The sequence below is a fragment of the Thamnophis sirtalis genome, unplaced genomic scaffold (assembly GCF_051295495.1).
Source record: "Thamnophis sirtalis isolate CommonGarterSnake01/CBP01778 unplaced genomic scaffold, rThaSir2_p1.2 scaffold_4, whole genome shotgun sequence".
NCBI classification, from domain to species: domain Eukaryota; kingdom Metazoa; phylum Chordata; class Lepidosauria; order Squamata; family Natricidae; genus Thamnophis; species Thamnophis sirtalis.
The window spans coordinates 59,223,207-59,239,456 of NW_028261384.1; positions in this window are offsets into that span (position 1 = coordinate 59,223,207).

A 16,250-nucleotide genomic window follows, 5' to 3' on the forward strand; every position below is an offset into this window, starting at 1 on the left:
TAATGGCCCATGCTAAGCCTAGAACCCCCTCCATTAGAAGAGTTCAGATTTTTTATCCTTAGGCTTCAGCTTGTCTGCAACGTCTCCAGAGACCACTGTGGCAGAAGAAGACAGGGCTGTGACTGGGGTATCAACCGAGGGAACCTGAAGTGCCTGGGAAAACTCTTGATCTAGGTTGTAATAGCGCCTGTCGTTTCCTCCCAGGTTTGGAAATTTTCCAGGGTGAGTCCACTGGTTTTTTTACTACCTCTAGGAATAGAGGAGCAGGAACCTCCTCTTTGTTCATGGCTGTTTTAGCAAACATTGTCTGGGATAAGTCCTTGCATTTGTCCATGAGAGTGTTAGTGGAGTATCCCCCCAACTTAATTGTCACTTTTGCCTTCCCCAAAAGCTGTTTGAAAAGGGAGGGTGGAAAGAGGCTGGAGAAGGCTGGAGTGTCAGATTTTGCTGACTCCTCATTGTCAGACATAGCTACCTCCAACTGTGGTTCCTCCCCCTGTACAGATCCTTCACTAGCCAGTGAAGGAGACCTTGGTCTACGCTCCACAGGCGTTTGGCTCACCACGGCAGCCCCTGTGTGAGATGGGTTCTGAGAATCCCCATGTCCCTGAAACTGAGTGCCCTGTTGCTTCAGGCCTGAAGCAATGCTCTTAGCAATAGTTGAAGAGATAATCCTTTGGATGCTAGAGCTGAACTCATCTTCCACATACAGGTCCTTCCGCATAAAGGGGCTGTCTCATCAAAGAGCACATCTGTGAATTTAGGAGAGTCATTGAAAGGCTACCCTCTTTACCAGAGTGTCTGTTAGTGTATTTTTTTAGAACAAGTCTGGACCAGCAGATTGCTCAAGTAACTGCCTATTGCAATATCCCAAACTGACTCTCTGAGTGGTTCCGAGTAGCAATAATAGTTGACAGTGGGCTGCATGCGAACAACATGAGAAAGCAACCGGACACAAAAGAGAGAGGTCAAACTGACCTGAAACCACCCTGTCAATGGGGAACCACAGCACCACAGCAGGCCCTGAGACCAGCCCTCCTTTGAAGTCCGCTGAAAAGCTACAGATGTCAGGGGATGAGCCATAAGGCATTCGTGTGCACAACCCCGATCCCGATGCCGAGGCCGGAGCTAGTACCAAGGGCACAATGGGAATGTGGCCACAAATGGGCTATCCACACATCCCGGAAAGGCTTCCAGGCTGCAGAGGTCCCTCCCCAACCAGATGAAGGGGGGGGGGAACCCAAGGCAACAATGACCAGTCACCAGAATCCTATGACAATGACGACGAGGGCGAAAATGACCCAATGGTGAGAGGACCAATTCACCCTTTTCTTTTTCCAATATGCCTCACAGCCCCAAAGACAGGAAGCCAGGGGGATTTTCAAGCCCTAATAGACTCAGACTGCACTAGATGCTTGATCAACCTGACCACAGTCCTGAAACTGAGGACCGGAGCAAAAAGACTGGCCCACCCAATCTGGTTCAAACAGGTTGACAGGTCCCTAATAGGGGGAGCCTAAGCCACCCACCTGACTGAACCAGGGAGACTAGAGCTAGTGGATCAGTGGAAAGTAATTCGATTCATAATAGCCCCCAAAACGACAGATGCAGTCATACTGGGATTCTCCTGGCTAGACAAGTGGGGACCAACAATCTGGTGGCAAGGGGGTACCCGCAGGCTTAAGATAGAAAAGGGCCCCGAAACCCTTTTCCTCCAGCAAGCAAAAACACCACCAAAGCAGGGAACCCCCCCAAAAGAGCACGCCAGAACAACTGGCAACCACATTGACAAAACCCCAGAGACTGAACAGATCCCAGGGGAATATCAGCGAGACAGAATGCAACATTTTGCCCACCCCCACCATGAGGCAGATTGTGCCATTGAAATCATTCCTTGGGCAAAACTATCCAAACCCAAGCTGTATGTCATGATACCCCAGGAAATGCAAGAAATGCACAAACACATAGACAAAAACCTAGCATGAGGGTTCATTGAGCCAGCCAAGGCACGGGTTGCAGCACCAGTCCTCTTTAAAGAGAAAAAAGACGGAACTATGAGACTATGTATGGATTTTTGAGGGATAAATGCCGTGTGTGTGTGTACATAACCTATACCTTCTCCCCCTCATAAAAGATATGCTATCTCACTTGGTCAAGGGAAAAGTATTCACCAAATCAGATCTCAGAGAGGCATTCTACCGAATACTGATCAGAGAAGAAGATGAGTGGAAAACAGCTTTCAACTGCCCCCTAAGGAGCTTCCAATTCAAAGTGATGCCTTTCGGACTACAGGGAGCCTCAGCAGTGTTCATGCAGTTAATAAACAAGGTCCTTGTTTACCTGGGTGACATCCTTATCTACACTGAGAACATGAACGACCACATACCCTGGTCCACCAAGTACTGGAAAAACTTCTGGCAGCCAACCTGTACGTCAAGCTATCAAAATGTGAATTCCATCATGAGCGACTAGACTACCTAGGCTACTGAGTGTCAAATGAGGGAATAGAGATGGACCCAGCCAAAGTGCAAGCCATCCTAAGCTGGCAACCCCCTTGCAGCCGCAGACATCTACAAAGCTTCCTAAGGTTCTCGAACTTCTATAGGCAATTCATCCCTTCCTTTGCGAAGATCGCCAAACCCCTGACAGACCTCCTGAAGACAGGGAGCCCAGGAACAAAACCTCACCCAGGAAAACCTTTACAATGGGACCTAACCTGCTAAAAGGCATTTGAGATACTAAAAGAAATGTTTGCAAAGGAATGGGTGCTGAAGCATCCTGACCCGAGCAACCCTTCATGATCCAAGCAGATGCCAGCAAAATTTTATTTCATTTTCATTTTATTAAGTTTGTATGCCGCCCTATTCCCAAAAGACTCAGGGCGGCTAACAATAAAAAGGGAGGGGATACAAAAAATAAAATAAAAAACAACAATTTAAAATTCTACAACAGCCGTAACCTCGAATGGGGCTGGATAGTTCAACAGCCCCAGGCCTGCCAGAACAGCCCGGTCTTAACTGCTTTGCGGAAGGCTGGAAGGGTAGTAAGGGTCCGAATCTCCATGGGGAGATCATTCCAGAGGGCCGGAGCAGCCACAGAGAAGGCCCTCCCCCGAGAAGTCGCCAGCCGACATTGGCCAACAGATGGAATTCGGAGGAGGCCTAGTCTGTGGGATCTAATAGGTCTTTGGGAGGTGACTGGCAGGAGGCGGTCTCTCAAGTACCCAGGTCCGATACCATGTAGGGCTTTAAAAGTAACGACTAGCACCTTGAAGCGTGTCCAGAGACCAATGGGCAGCCAGTGCAGCTCGTGGAGAATAGGTGTAACGTGGGTGTACCGAGGTGCACCCACAATCGCTCGAGCGGCTGCGTTCTGGACAAGCTGAAGTCTTCGAACACTCTTCAAGGGCAGCCCCATGTAGAGCGTGTTACAGTAGTTCAGTCTTGAGGTGACGAGGGCATGAGTGACTATCTGAAGGGCCTCCCGGTCCAGGTAGGACTGCAATTGGTGCACCAGGCGAACCTGGGCAAAGGTCCCCCTGGTCACAGCCGACAGATGATGTTTTAAAGTCAGCTGCGGATCCAGGAGGACTCCCAGATTGCGGGTCCTCTCTGAGGGGCGTATAATTTCACTCCCCAGACTGAGAGATGGAATAGCTGGACCATCTTTGGGAGGGAGCATCAATAGCCACTCAGTCTTGTCGGGATTGAGTGCAAGCTTGTTCGTTCCCATCCAGACCTGACAGCCTCCAGGCACTGGCACATCACTTCTACCGCTTCACTGAGTTGGCATGGGGCGGACAGATACAACTGTGTATCATCCACATATTGATGATATTTAATCCCGTGCCGGAGTATGATCTCACCCAGCGGCTTCATGTAGATGTTGAATAGGAGGGGGGACAGGACCGAGCCCTGCGGTACCCCATAATTGAGGGGCCTAGGGATTGATCTCTGCCCTCCAACCAACACCGACTGCGACCTGTCTGAGAGGTAGGAGGAGAACCACCGAAGAACGGTGCCTCCCACTCCCACTTCCCGCAACCGTCGCAGAAGGATACCATGGTCGATGGTATCGAAGGCTGCTGAGAGGTCCTGCAGAGCCTGTGGTGCTTTCCATTCAGCCTGGGCTGTGGCTCTTCATCTTGGCAAAGACCAGATCACTGCACTTGTAGTTGCACGGCCGGTTGGAGTGAGACATGGCACAGGTAGGGAGGCTGATGCAGCCCCTGCCTAGGTGGCCCGGGCCTAGCGATCGCTGTACCTCCTCAGCAACAGGAAAACCGGGGTCGCCTTGCCCACCTTGCCCGCTGCCTCCGTGTGCTATGCTTGGAAGGGGCCACCACCTTCGCTCCCTCCACTCCTCCCTGCTTGCCTGGCTGCAGATGTCTGCTGACCCTCCTGCAGCACTGCTGCGGAACCACAGTTTGCTTTTTTTCTTCTCCTGCCATGAAACGAAAGCAAACGGTGCCGCACTACAAGTGTGGTGATTTGGTCTTCACCAAGATGAAGTTCTGCCATGCAGGCTGAAGGAAAAGTGCCACAGGATCTGCAGTGGCATGGTCGAGCCTGGTCCTCTCCCCACGTGGGGGTCTGCCATTCACCCACCCACTCGCTGGTGGCTTCTGCGCCTCTCACTTGGCTTCTTCACTGGCAGGAAGCAGAGCAGTGGCCAAGTGTCCTTCCCTTGGAGTGTGGAGTCCCCAAGCCAAGTTCCCAGAGTGATGCCAGCAGTTGGCCAGGCCAATCTGCAAAGAGAGCAGATGGTGGCTAGGTGGGAAGCCAGTGGGCTGCTTCAGAGCTCCAAGCCCCACAGAGCCAGCACAGGAGGCATGTTGTCCCGAGTGGAAGGCAGCCTCCCCTCTTTGGATGGCCCTGCAAGGGGGTGGGGGCTCTGCCTTTGCAGAAACAGGGCAGATGGTTTGTATGGAGGATTTGTGGGGAGGATGTGCTGCCCTCTGGGATGGAGAGCAGGACAAGAGAAGGTTCTGAGATTTGCTTGGGCAGTCAAACCAGATGGTGGAGGGAAACTCAAAGCATTGGGAGTTTCAGAAGGGCAGAGTGTGCGTCAGAATGTGCAGCTCCTAACAGAGTGGGATGAGTGACATCAAGTTGACCATGCCCACCCAGCCACCAGACCACCAAGCCATGTCCACAGAACCTGTAGGGAGAACTTTTGGATTTCATCACTGGTTGTAATCTATGTAAATATCTTCCCTCTTAGGATCTTGTTCTATTCTTGTTTATTGTTATAATGGGTTTGCCAAATGTTCTAATTCTTGGTTTTATTGTACACTTTTCAGAGTCACTTCAGGTGATATCACTGCTGTGGGTGTTGCCCTTGTATAAATAACTATTCTACTGAACATGACCAGCTCCAAACATTCTCTATACTTTCAAGGATTCTTTGAGATGTTTGTGGACCCAAAGGCATTGCTGCAAATGAATATGATGATCAGGAATAGTATTTTGTTTATTTCAGTTAATAATTTTGTAAAGCGGGGCTGGAGCTTGATGAAAGCATAAGTATGTAAAACACATTGGTGCCCATGGGCATGATTTTGCCTACCTCTACTTTAAGGTGCCATTGAGGACCTTGTTGTTTTGCTTTCATTAAAAATGTCTTAGCAAAATGTCCTCAAATATTTCCCACAAGACCTTAGATGCTGCTTTCAAAAGATGTCACATTTCCTGCCAACTTTGTTGAACAGTTGTCTCCCAAATACTTGCTTTAAATACATGTTCATACAAGAAGACACAAAAAGTTACAGTGAGAAAAATTGCACAGCAATAGCTTGTTACAGATATTTCATCAGTGTAATAACTTCTAGAGCTGAAGAATTGCTTTCAGTTCTATAGCACAGGCTTACATTGGAATACAAGCAGGTAAGTCTTTTTTTTTTAAAGGAAAGAAAAGAACAAGCAGCAGCAGCACACAGTAATGTTAAGAAAATAAATTAACACATGTTAATATATTTCATTCTCTTCTTTTGATAATGATCCTCTAGAACGGGGGTGTCAAACTTGATTTCATTGAGGACTGTTAAGGGTTGTGTTTGACCTTGGAGGGCTGGGGCATGCCTGGGGGGCATGATCATGGTGACCATGGCGGACATGGTCATGATGGGTTTGGATATGGGACTCATGTGGGAGGAGCACCTGTGGTGACCAAGTCCTAGGGCAGGACTTCCCTGAGACTCTCTTTCACTCTCATTAAATCTTTCAGTTACAAATGTAATAGAGCCTGCCAATTGCATTTGTAACCCAAGGATTCATTTGAATCATGTTAAATGACCGTGATCATTCGCTGCTTTCCCCAATGTCTTTGTTAATTGAATGCGCAGATTAGTGATTGGTTTCAAAATTTTTTACTACCGGTTCTGTGGGTGTGGCTTGGTGAGCATGTTCCTGGGTGGGCATGGCCAACTCAATGTCATTCACATCAAGGGGTGCCTTGCCTGGATGCCAGCCACTCCTTGTCACATCCAGACTCAAAGTATCTATAGTTCTGTAAATAGGTTGTTCACCTTTTTTTGACTTTATTATCTATATACTATAGATGTATTTTCATGGACCACTGAAAAGAGGAAATGGCTCCCATGCTTTGCCCAAGAGTGTGACAGGCAACAGGCTTTTAAGGGGCTGCCACAAAGAAGTGGGGGGCAATGTATTTTCTAAAGCAGCAGAAGGCAAAACAAGAAGCACTGGCTGGAAACTGAACAAAGAGAGACGCAACCTAAAACTGAGGAGAAAAAAAGGGGAAAGATTTATATGATCTGAAGAGAAACCAACATTCTCTCCCTATCTAGTGGATGCCTCTTAGGTACTATAGAACTGTTCTACTGTATAGTACTGCTCTAATTTAACTATCTCTCTTTTTTTGGGGGGTGTTCATTATAGTGGATTGATTGTTGAACAACATATTGAGACTTGGGTAACTGATATATTATTAACACTACTGACTAGATACTTAACTCATTGGTTAATCAATTAATTAATTAAGTATAAGTTATTTAAAAAGTTTATAGATTAATGTAATAGAATTGTATAAATACTCTAACAGCAACTAGAAGGTACTGGAACTACAGATTAAAGGGGGATAGCTGAATTAGGTTATATGGCAACAAGAATAGTAACCTTAACTAAAGGAAGCAAAAAAAAAACTTCTCTATCCACTCCGGTGAGGAAAGAGTCGCCTGAGGGCAGGCTGACGGGAGACAAGACAGCTTCAACTCCACAAGGCCAGGAGGTAACGATGGACTCTCTACAGGAAGCAATATTGAAGATGAATGAAAACATCACCAAAGTCCTGGAGGGAGTAAAGAACGAAATGAGTGAAGTCAAAAACAATATGGGGAGGATTGAAGAGCGAGTAGGGGCTATTCAAGCAGCTTTGTCAAGAAATGAACAGGAAATAAAAGAAGTTAAGGGGAGAACGGAAATAGCAGAAAAAAGAATAGACAAGACAGAGGATAGACTGGAATCCATAAACAAAAATCTGGAGGAGGCTATCCTCCACCTAGAATTAGAGAGATCAGCATTTTATTTGAGATTACAAAATGTAGAAGAAGCGGGAGATGAAAATCTTCAGGAACTGATTGCAGAAATCCTGGGACTAGTATTGGACAGACCCAAAAACGAGATCATTAATGAATTGGATGAAGTTTACAGAATTAACACAAGCTTTGCGAGACGTCATCGACTTCCAAGGGAGATCCATGTGAGGGTTCTAAGAAGACAATTGAGAGAGGATATCTTAAGCACAATAAGAGGGGATTCATTAACTTATAAAGGCAAAGAAATTCTTACTTTAAAGCAGATCCCCCGGAGAGTTAGAGAGAAAAGAAGGAAATATAACTCCCTCTCCTCACAATTAAATAGACATAGAATCCCGTTTTGATGGCTCCTTCTGGAAGGAATGCTAGTAACATGGAGGGAAAAGAAGTACCGGATAGATACCTTGGAGAAAGCGCAAGAATTCCAGGAACTTTTATTTGCAGACGAAGAGAGGTTTAATAAAGAAGGAACCTCAAGTAGAGGACAGGAAGATACTATAACTGAACCCCAACTGGAGGAACGAGAGACAAGAGAGGTCAGAGAATGAGAGAGATATGGCAGAGAAGAATCAAGAGCAAGGTCACCAATTGAGACAAGATCCAAAGGTGCCCTCAAAGCAAACAACATGTAAAGAAGTTGAGGAATGGGAAACGAATATACTATGAGCAAATATAAATGGTCTTAACATAACATTAAAAAGAAAACATGTACTGTTGGATTTATTGAAACAAAAGTTAGATGTAATCTGTCTTCAGGAAACCCACATTAAAGAAAAATACAACAATCTGTTGAAATGCCCCAAATTAGGAAAAGTATTTTGTTCGTCAGCACAAACTAGAAAAAGGGGAATTGTGATGTACATAAAAGAATGGTTAAACCCAAAATTAAAATATGTAGATAAAGAGGGTAGAATATTAATGATGGAGATAACGAATGGTGGGAAAAAAATCTTACTAGTTGGAATTTATGCCCCAAACCAAAAACAAGAAAGATTTTATGTAAATTTACACAAGAGGATAAATGAAATAAAGTGGCAAAATATATGTATTCTAGGGGACTTTAACGCAGTAGTAGACGGTAAAATTGATTATAAGGGTATACACAAGAAAAGCACTAGAAGGAAACTACCGACTGCCTATGCAAATATGGTGAAGGAACTAGACCTCTATGATGTCTGGCGAACAATGAATGACAAGATACAACAGTACACATTCTACTCTCAACCACATAATTCTTGGTCACATATTGATATGGTCTGGTCAAACCCGGCACTACTTATGGATACTGTAAATATTGAAATAACAACAAACAAGTGGTCCGACCATCATCCAGTCTTATGGCAATGGAAAGGAAAGACAAAGATAAAACCTAGGTGGACATTAAACCAGAACATATTACAAGAGAAACAATTTGTATAATCAATAGAAAAGGAATTGGGATACTTTTTCCAAGAAAACGGTAAAGAGCAGACATCAACACAAAATGTCTGGGATATGATGAAGGCAGTCGTGTGGGGAACATCAATAGCTTATATAGCAAGAAGAAATAAAATGCATAGGGAAAAACTTAATACATTGAACAAAGAATTGAGAGAGATGGAACTGCTGATTCAGAAAGAGCCAGACATTATCAAATACAGGGAAAAAGGAGAGTTAATTAAACACCAAATAAATCTGATCTCTCAAGAGGAAGTAGCACGAAACATTAAGAGAATGAAGCAGAACTACTTAGAACATGCAAATAAAACTGGGAGATGGTTGGCTCACAAAATAAGAAAAGATGATGCAAAAAGAACTATTAAACAGCTTAGGGACGAGGAGGGGAACCTGAAACAGGAAATAGGGGAAAAGAAAAAGATCATACAGAACTACTATAAGAAACTATATGAACTGGATGAAATTAGTGAACAAGACATCAGAAAATACCTAATAGAACAGAAACTTCCAGTCTTGCCGGAGGAGATGAAAGAGATGCTTGACAAGGAAATTATACAAGAGGAATTGAAAAAGGCCATTCAAAAACAAAAAAACAATAAAACACCTGGTCCAGATGGGCTTCCATCAGAAATCTATAAAAAACTCCAAAATACCTTAGAAGACAAATTATTAGATTTATTTAATGAGGCACTACAAAAAGGTAAGGTCCCAAAATCATGGGGGGAAGCTTTCATTACCCTAATACCAAAAGAAGAGGTGGACGGTAGTAAAATCCAAAATTATAGACCTATATCCTTGTTAAACGCGGATTACAAAATTTTTATATCAATTTTGGCGGAAAGATTAAAAATAATATTAAATCAAAACATTCATTGGGATTAAAATGGCTTTCTCCCTAAAAGGCACATTCGGAACAACACAAGAATAATAATTAACACCCTGGAATTCTATGAAACAAGATCTGAGAAACAATTAGCATTAATTTTTGTTGATGCGCAGAAAGCATTTAGACATTTAGACATTTATTACGATTTATAGGCCGCCCTTCTCCCTGAGGGGACTCAGGGCGGCTTACAATCACGGGAAGGGGGTGCAATAATACAAGACAAACAGTGAGTAAACAAGATAGATAATAAAACACCAACTTGCATTCAACAGTCAACACTCGGGCGGGTAATTTAAAAGCTTATCCCCAGGCCTGCTGGGAGAGCCAGGTCTTAAGGGCCGTGCGGAAGGTCTGGATGGTGGTGAGGGTACGAATCTCAACGGGGAGATCGTTCCACAGGGTCGGAGCTGCAACAGAAAAGGCTCTCCTCCGTGTAGTCGCCAGTCGACATTGACTGGCAGATGGAATCTGGAGGAGGCCCAATCTGTGCGATCTAATCGGTCGAAGGGAGGTAATCGGCAGAAGGTGGTCTCTCAAGTACCCAGATCCACTACCATGGAGTGCTTTAAAGGTGGTCATCAATACCCTGAAGCGCACCCGGAGATCGACAGGTAGCCAGTGCAGCTCGCGGAGGATGGGTGTAATGTGGGCGAACCGCGGTGCGCCCACTATCACTCGCACGGCTGCATTCTGGACTAACTGCAGTCGCCGGATGCACTTCAAGGGCAACCCCATGTAGAGCCCATTGCAGTATTCCAGCCTAGAGATCACAAGGGCTCGAGTGACTGTTGTGAGAGCCTCCCGGTCCAGGTAGGGCCGTAACTGGCGGACCAGGCGAACCTGGGCAAATGCCCCCCTGGTCACAGCCGACAACTGATGGTTAAAAGTCAGCTGTGGATCCAGGAGGACTCCTAGATTACGGACCCTATCTGAGGGGTATAAAATTTGACCCCCCTAGCCTGAGTGTTGGAATGTCAGCCAAATTATTGGGAGGGAAACACAACAGCCACTCGGTCTTGTCCGGGTTGACTACCAGTTTGTTAGCGCTCATCCAGTTCTTAACGGCCTCAAGGCCCCGGTTCATCACGTCCACCGCTTCATTGAGTTGGCACGGGGCGGACAGATACAGTTGTGTATCGTCCGCATATTGATGGTATTTTATCCCGTGCCTCCGGATGATCTCGCCCAGCGGTTTCATGTAAATGTTAAATAGTAGGGGGGATAAGACCGAACCCTGCGGCACCCCATATGTTAGGGGCCTCAGGGACGATCTCTGCCCCCCGACCAACACCGACTGCGACCTGTCCGAGAGGTAGGAGGAGAACCACTGCAAAACAGTGCCTCCCACCCCCACCTCCCGCAGTCGTCGCAGAAGGATACCATGGTCGATGGTATCGAAAGCCGCTGAGAGGTCAAGGAGAACCAGGATGGATGCATGGCCTCCATCTCTGGCCCTCCAGAGATCATTGGTCAATGCGACCAAAGCGGTTTCAGTGCTGTAACCGGGTCTGAAGCCGGACTGGAAGGGGTCAAGATAGCTAGCTTCCTCCAAGGCCCGTTGAAGCTGGAAGGCCACCACCTTCTCGACAACCTTCCCAATAAAGGGGAGGTTGGAGACAGGATGATAGTTGTTTAAAATGGCTGGATCCAAGGATGGTTTCTTCAGGAGGGGTCTCACCACCGCCGTCTTAAGTGCGGCGGGGAAGTACCCCTCCCGAAGGGAGGCGGTCACGACCGCCTGGATCCAGCCATGTGTCACCTCCCTGCTGTTGGCAACCAGCCAGGAGGGACACGGGTCCAGAATACAGGTGGAGGCACTTACAGCTCGAATGGCCTTGTCCACATCCCCAGAGGCAACATCCTGGAACTCAACCCAGAGATGGTTTACCAAGTAATCCCCCTGTGTCTCGGCTGGATCTACGGCGGTGGAGTCCAAGTCCGAACGAAACCGAGCAACTTTGTCCGCCAAGAACTGGGCATAGTCCTCAGCCCTACCCTGCAAGGGGTCTCCCGCATCCCTCCTATTAAGGAGGGAGCGGGTGATCCTAAACAGGGCGGCTGGGCGTGACTCGGCGGACGCTACCAAGGCGGAGATATGCGTTCTTTTGGCAACTCTTAGTGCCCGGATGTAATCCTTGGTGCAGGTAGTCAAAAGTGCTCGGTTCTCCTCGGACTTATCGGACCTCCACAGGTGCTCTAGGCGTCTCCTCCGGCACTTCTTCTCCCGGAGCTCCTCGGTGAACCAAGGATAACTTAGATTGGAATTTTTTAATTACACAACTAAAAATGATGAAATTCGGCGACAAATTTATTAAGATCATAGAAACTATATATTCACAGCAATTAGCAAACATTATAATTAATGGAGAATTAACAGAGAGGGTACGAATTGGAAAGGGAGTTAGTCCGCTCTTCCCATTACTATTTATTATGTTGTTAGAGGTACTCCTAAATCAGATAAGATCAAATCAGGAAATTAGGGGTTTGACCATAAAAAAAGAACAATATAAAACACAGGCCTTCGCTGACGACATGGTCTTTATTATTGAAGACCCCCTAACCTCAGGACCGAAATTAATGAAGGACATTGAGGACTTTGGGCGTGTGGCCGGATTAAAAATAAATAAGGAAAAAACAAAAATGATTATAAAGAACTTTCCCAAAAAACAGATAGAAGGACTAGAGAAAGCAATGGAATTAAAGGTAACTAAAAAGGTCAAATATTTAGGGATTTGGCTATCTGCGAAATGTTCTTCTATAAAAGAAGATAACTATGATAAACTATTACAGAACATCCAAAAAGATTTAAAAAATTGGTCGAAGCTACAAATATCACAGTATACGAAGAATCTCAGTAATCAAGATGAATGTCTTGCCCAAAATACTTTATTTATTTCAAACGGCACCGGTCAAATTAGGAGAAAATTTTTATAACGATTTGGATAAAATGGTATGAAATTTTGTGTGGAATGGCAAGAAGCCTAGGATAAAATATAAACATCTTCAAGATAAAAGAGCGCAAGGTGGAATGGGTCTACCGGAATGGAAATCGTATCATCAAGCAGCAACAACAATGTGGATAAAGGAGTGGGTAATGTTAACCAACAAAAGAATCTTAACGATAGAGGGCCATGACTTGCAATGGGGGTGGCACAATTACTTATGGTGTGAGGGAAACAAAGTCCACAATTATTTTAAAAGACACCATTTAAGAGGGGTACTGATTAATGATTGGCTTGAAATTAGAAGGAAATTCTATATCCAACTACCCAAATGGATATCCCCGACGGAAGCCCTGATATACCCAAATCTGATAAATTTTGACAAAAATGTTATTTACAAACAACTGTTAGATGACCAAAATAGACTAAATTCCAGGGAAAATTTGGCTGAAATGGGAATAAATATTGATTGGTGGCCATACTTTCAAATACAAAATAAATACAAATCAGATCTAGCACAATTTGGCTTTCAGGACAAGGACCAGGAATTGGATAAAATTTTAATAGGACCAGACGAGAAATTAATCTCGAAAATATATAACTGTTTCCTGACCCAAAAAATGGAAACAGAAAGAGTGAAAGAAGTTATGGTAACCTGGGCCCAGAATATCGGCCACACAATTGACCTGGATGACTGGGAAAGGGTATGGGAGTGGAATCTGAAATTAATGAAGTCGACGGCCTACAAAGAAAATGTATACAAAATGTTCTACCGCTGGCATGTCTCTCCGACAAGACTGGCAAAAATTTCCACAAAATTATCGGCCAAATGTTGGAAATGCAAAATAACACTGGGCACTTACTACCACATGTGGTGGACGTGTCTGGTGGCTAAGACATATTGGAAGCGAACGCTAAGATGGCTGAATGAAATTATGTCAATTAAATTAAGTCTCAAGCCAGAAATGTTTCTATTAGGGATAACAGATCAAAAAAATAAGTAAAACCAACCAATACCTTCTCATCCATATCTTGACGGCGGCAAGGATCGCTTACGCACAGTGCTGGAAGAATGAAAAGGCCCCCACTAGCACAATGGTGATGAATAAAATCCTAGAAATAGCAGAAATGAACAGATTGACAATGCGGATTTATGAAAAAGAAGACTCAGACTTCTACAAAGTCTGGGAGAAATTATACAAATGGCTTGACAAGATAGTGAGGATTAAGATATAAAAGGAGATAGTTGACTAACTTAAAATGATCTAAGCAACAACTTAAATATACAATACACAAAGACTGAGTGACAAACGAGAGTAGAAATGTATTAGAGGTGAGAATTCACCGACGAGTAATACCATTAGACCACAATGTTGGAAAAACTTGAAAATCTGATAGGAAATCCATTATAACTACCTGCATGGAATGAGTAACCTAGTCTTATACTAGGTAAGGCGAGATGAACTATGGGAGATGAACAGCGCCGTCTGCGCTGTAAATATGTAAAGAGCTTTATCTCTTTTTGTATCTTGTATTTTGTAAATCTTGCCTTTTTTTATAACTTTCAATTAGGGGGGGGGAAAAAGAACCAGGTCACCCCCTGGGGAGGAGAATATGTAAACACAACAACGGATAGAGTGGATGGAAGGAGGAGTAGAAGGAAAGATAGGAAGGTGAGGAGAAAGGAGAGGAATAGGAGAGAGGGAAAAGCAGAGGAAGAATTGGAGGGAATGTAAGAGTAGGAGAGAAGGGAGATAAGGGAGGATGAGGGGGAGGGTAAAGGGGAGGAAGGGGAAGGAGAGAAGGGAAAGGAGAGGAGGAAGGAAGGAAGGAGAGAAGAAAGAGAAGAAAGGGGATAAGGAAGGAGGGAAGGAAGGAGGGAAGGAAGGAGGGAGGGAAGCAAGGAGGGAAGGAAGGGGGGAAGGAAGGAGGAAAGGAAGGGGGAAAGGAAGGAGAGGAGGAGGGAAGGAAGGAGGGAAGGAAGGAGGGAAGGAAGGAGGGAAGGAGGAGGGAAGGAGAGAAGGAGAGAAGAAAGGGGGAGGGAAGGGGGAAGGAGGGAGGGAAGGAAGGAGGGAAGGAAGGAGAGTAGGAGAGAAGAAAGGAGGGAAGGAAGGAGGGAAGGAAGAAGAAGTAGGAATGTTGTAAGATAAGATGGAGTTATGGGATGGTAAGAAAGCAATTTCAAGTATATTGTCAACTGTAGGGGAAAAATTGTTATAAATACATATTATTAATAACAGTTATGAGATCATATAATTGTGAATGTATATATGAAATTAATAAAATTTTCAAAAAAAAAAACTGAGGAGAAATTCTCCGACAGTTAGAACAGTGGAACTGCTTGTCTCCAGAAGTTCTGGGTGCTCCAACAATAGAGGTTTTCAAGAAAAGACTGGACAGCCCCTCCCTCCCTGCCTCCCCTCCTCCCTCCCTCCCTCCCTCCCTCCCTCCCTCTCTCTCTCTCTCTCTCACAGAGACAGACAGACAGACGGACAGACACAGAAGTTGGATATCTCTCTGCCACCCTCCTTCCCTCCCTCCCTGCTTTAGATTTAGGAAGTCTGCCAGTGCAATGCTTAAGGAGAATTAGGGGCTAGAGACAGTTGACATTCTCATCTCTGCTAATAGGTGAGGTTGTCAGAAAGACTTTTTGGCAGGCACACAATGCCTTCTCAGCACTAATGAGAGATGTAGCTCTACTGCTGCCCAGGGTAGGCAAAGCCTCTCATCTGCTGCCAGTGGGCAGATACATACTTATGGGTGGTATGGGTAAGGTGACCAGACGTCCCGATTTTCGCAGGACAGGCACGTTTTCGCACAATTTGTCCCGTGTACTGGGGCGTTCTTAAAAAGTCCCGATTTTTGTGACCAGACCCGGAAGTAAGCCTGCCCCGCCCCCAGCCCTGTATATCCGTCCCAGCCGGCCGGTATTTTGTCCCTTCTGTCTCCCCATTGCTCAGAAAAGCAACCCTGGGAAGGTCCTTTGCTAGCAGGCAGGTTCTAGGACGCCTGCCACCACCAAAGGACCTTCCCAGAGTTGCTTTTCTGAGCAACGAGGAGACAGAAGGGACAAAGTACCGTCCGTTTTCCCCATGCCACGAGGGCAGCAGGAAGACTAGGACAAGGATCTCCTCTCGGCTCCAGCCTGTGAGAGAAGCAGCAGAGAAAGGTAAACCAGCATTTTATATTTTATTTGCTCTATTTGCTTTCGGCCTGAGCAGGGTGGGAAAACACCTTGCCAGAGACTGCTGGAGAACTCTTTCCGAAGAGAGGGTTTGGGAACTGGGCGGGCGAGATTGGAGCGGGCAGGTGGGGAGTGCACTTGCTCCCCTTTCCCATGGCCCACCTTTCCCCACGGAGCGTGTGGAGGTGGCTGCTGGCTGTGCAGGTGGCCTGGAGGGAAGCCCCGAACCTCCTGGCGTGGACCTGG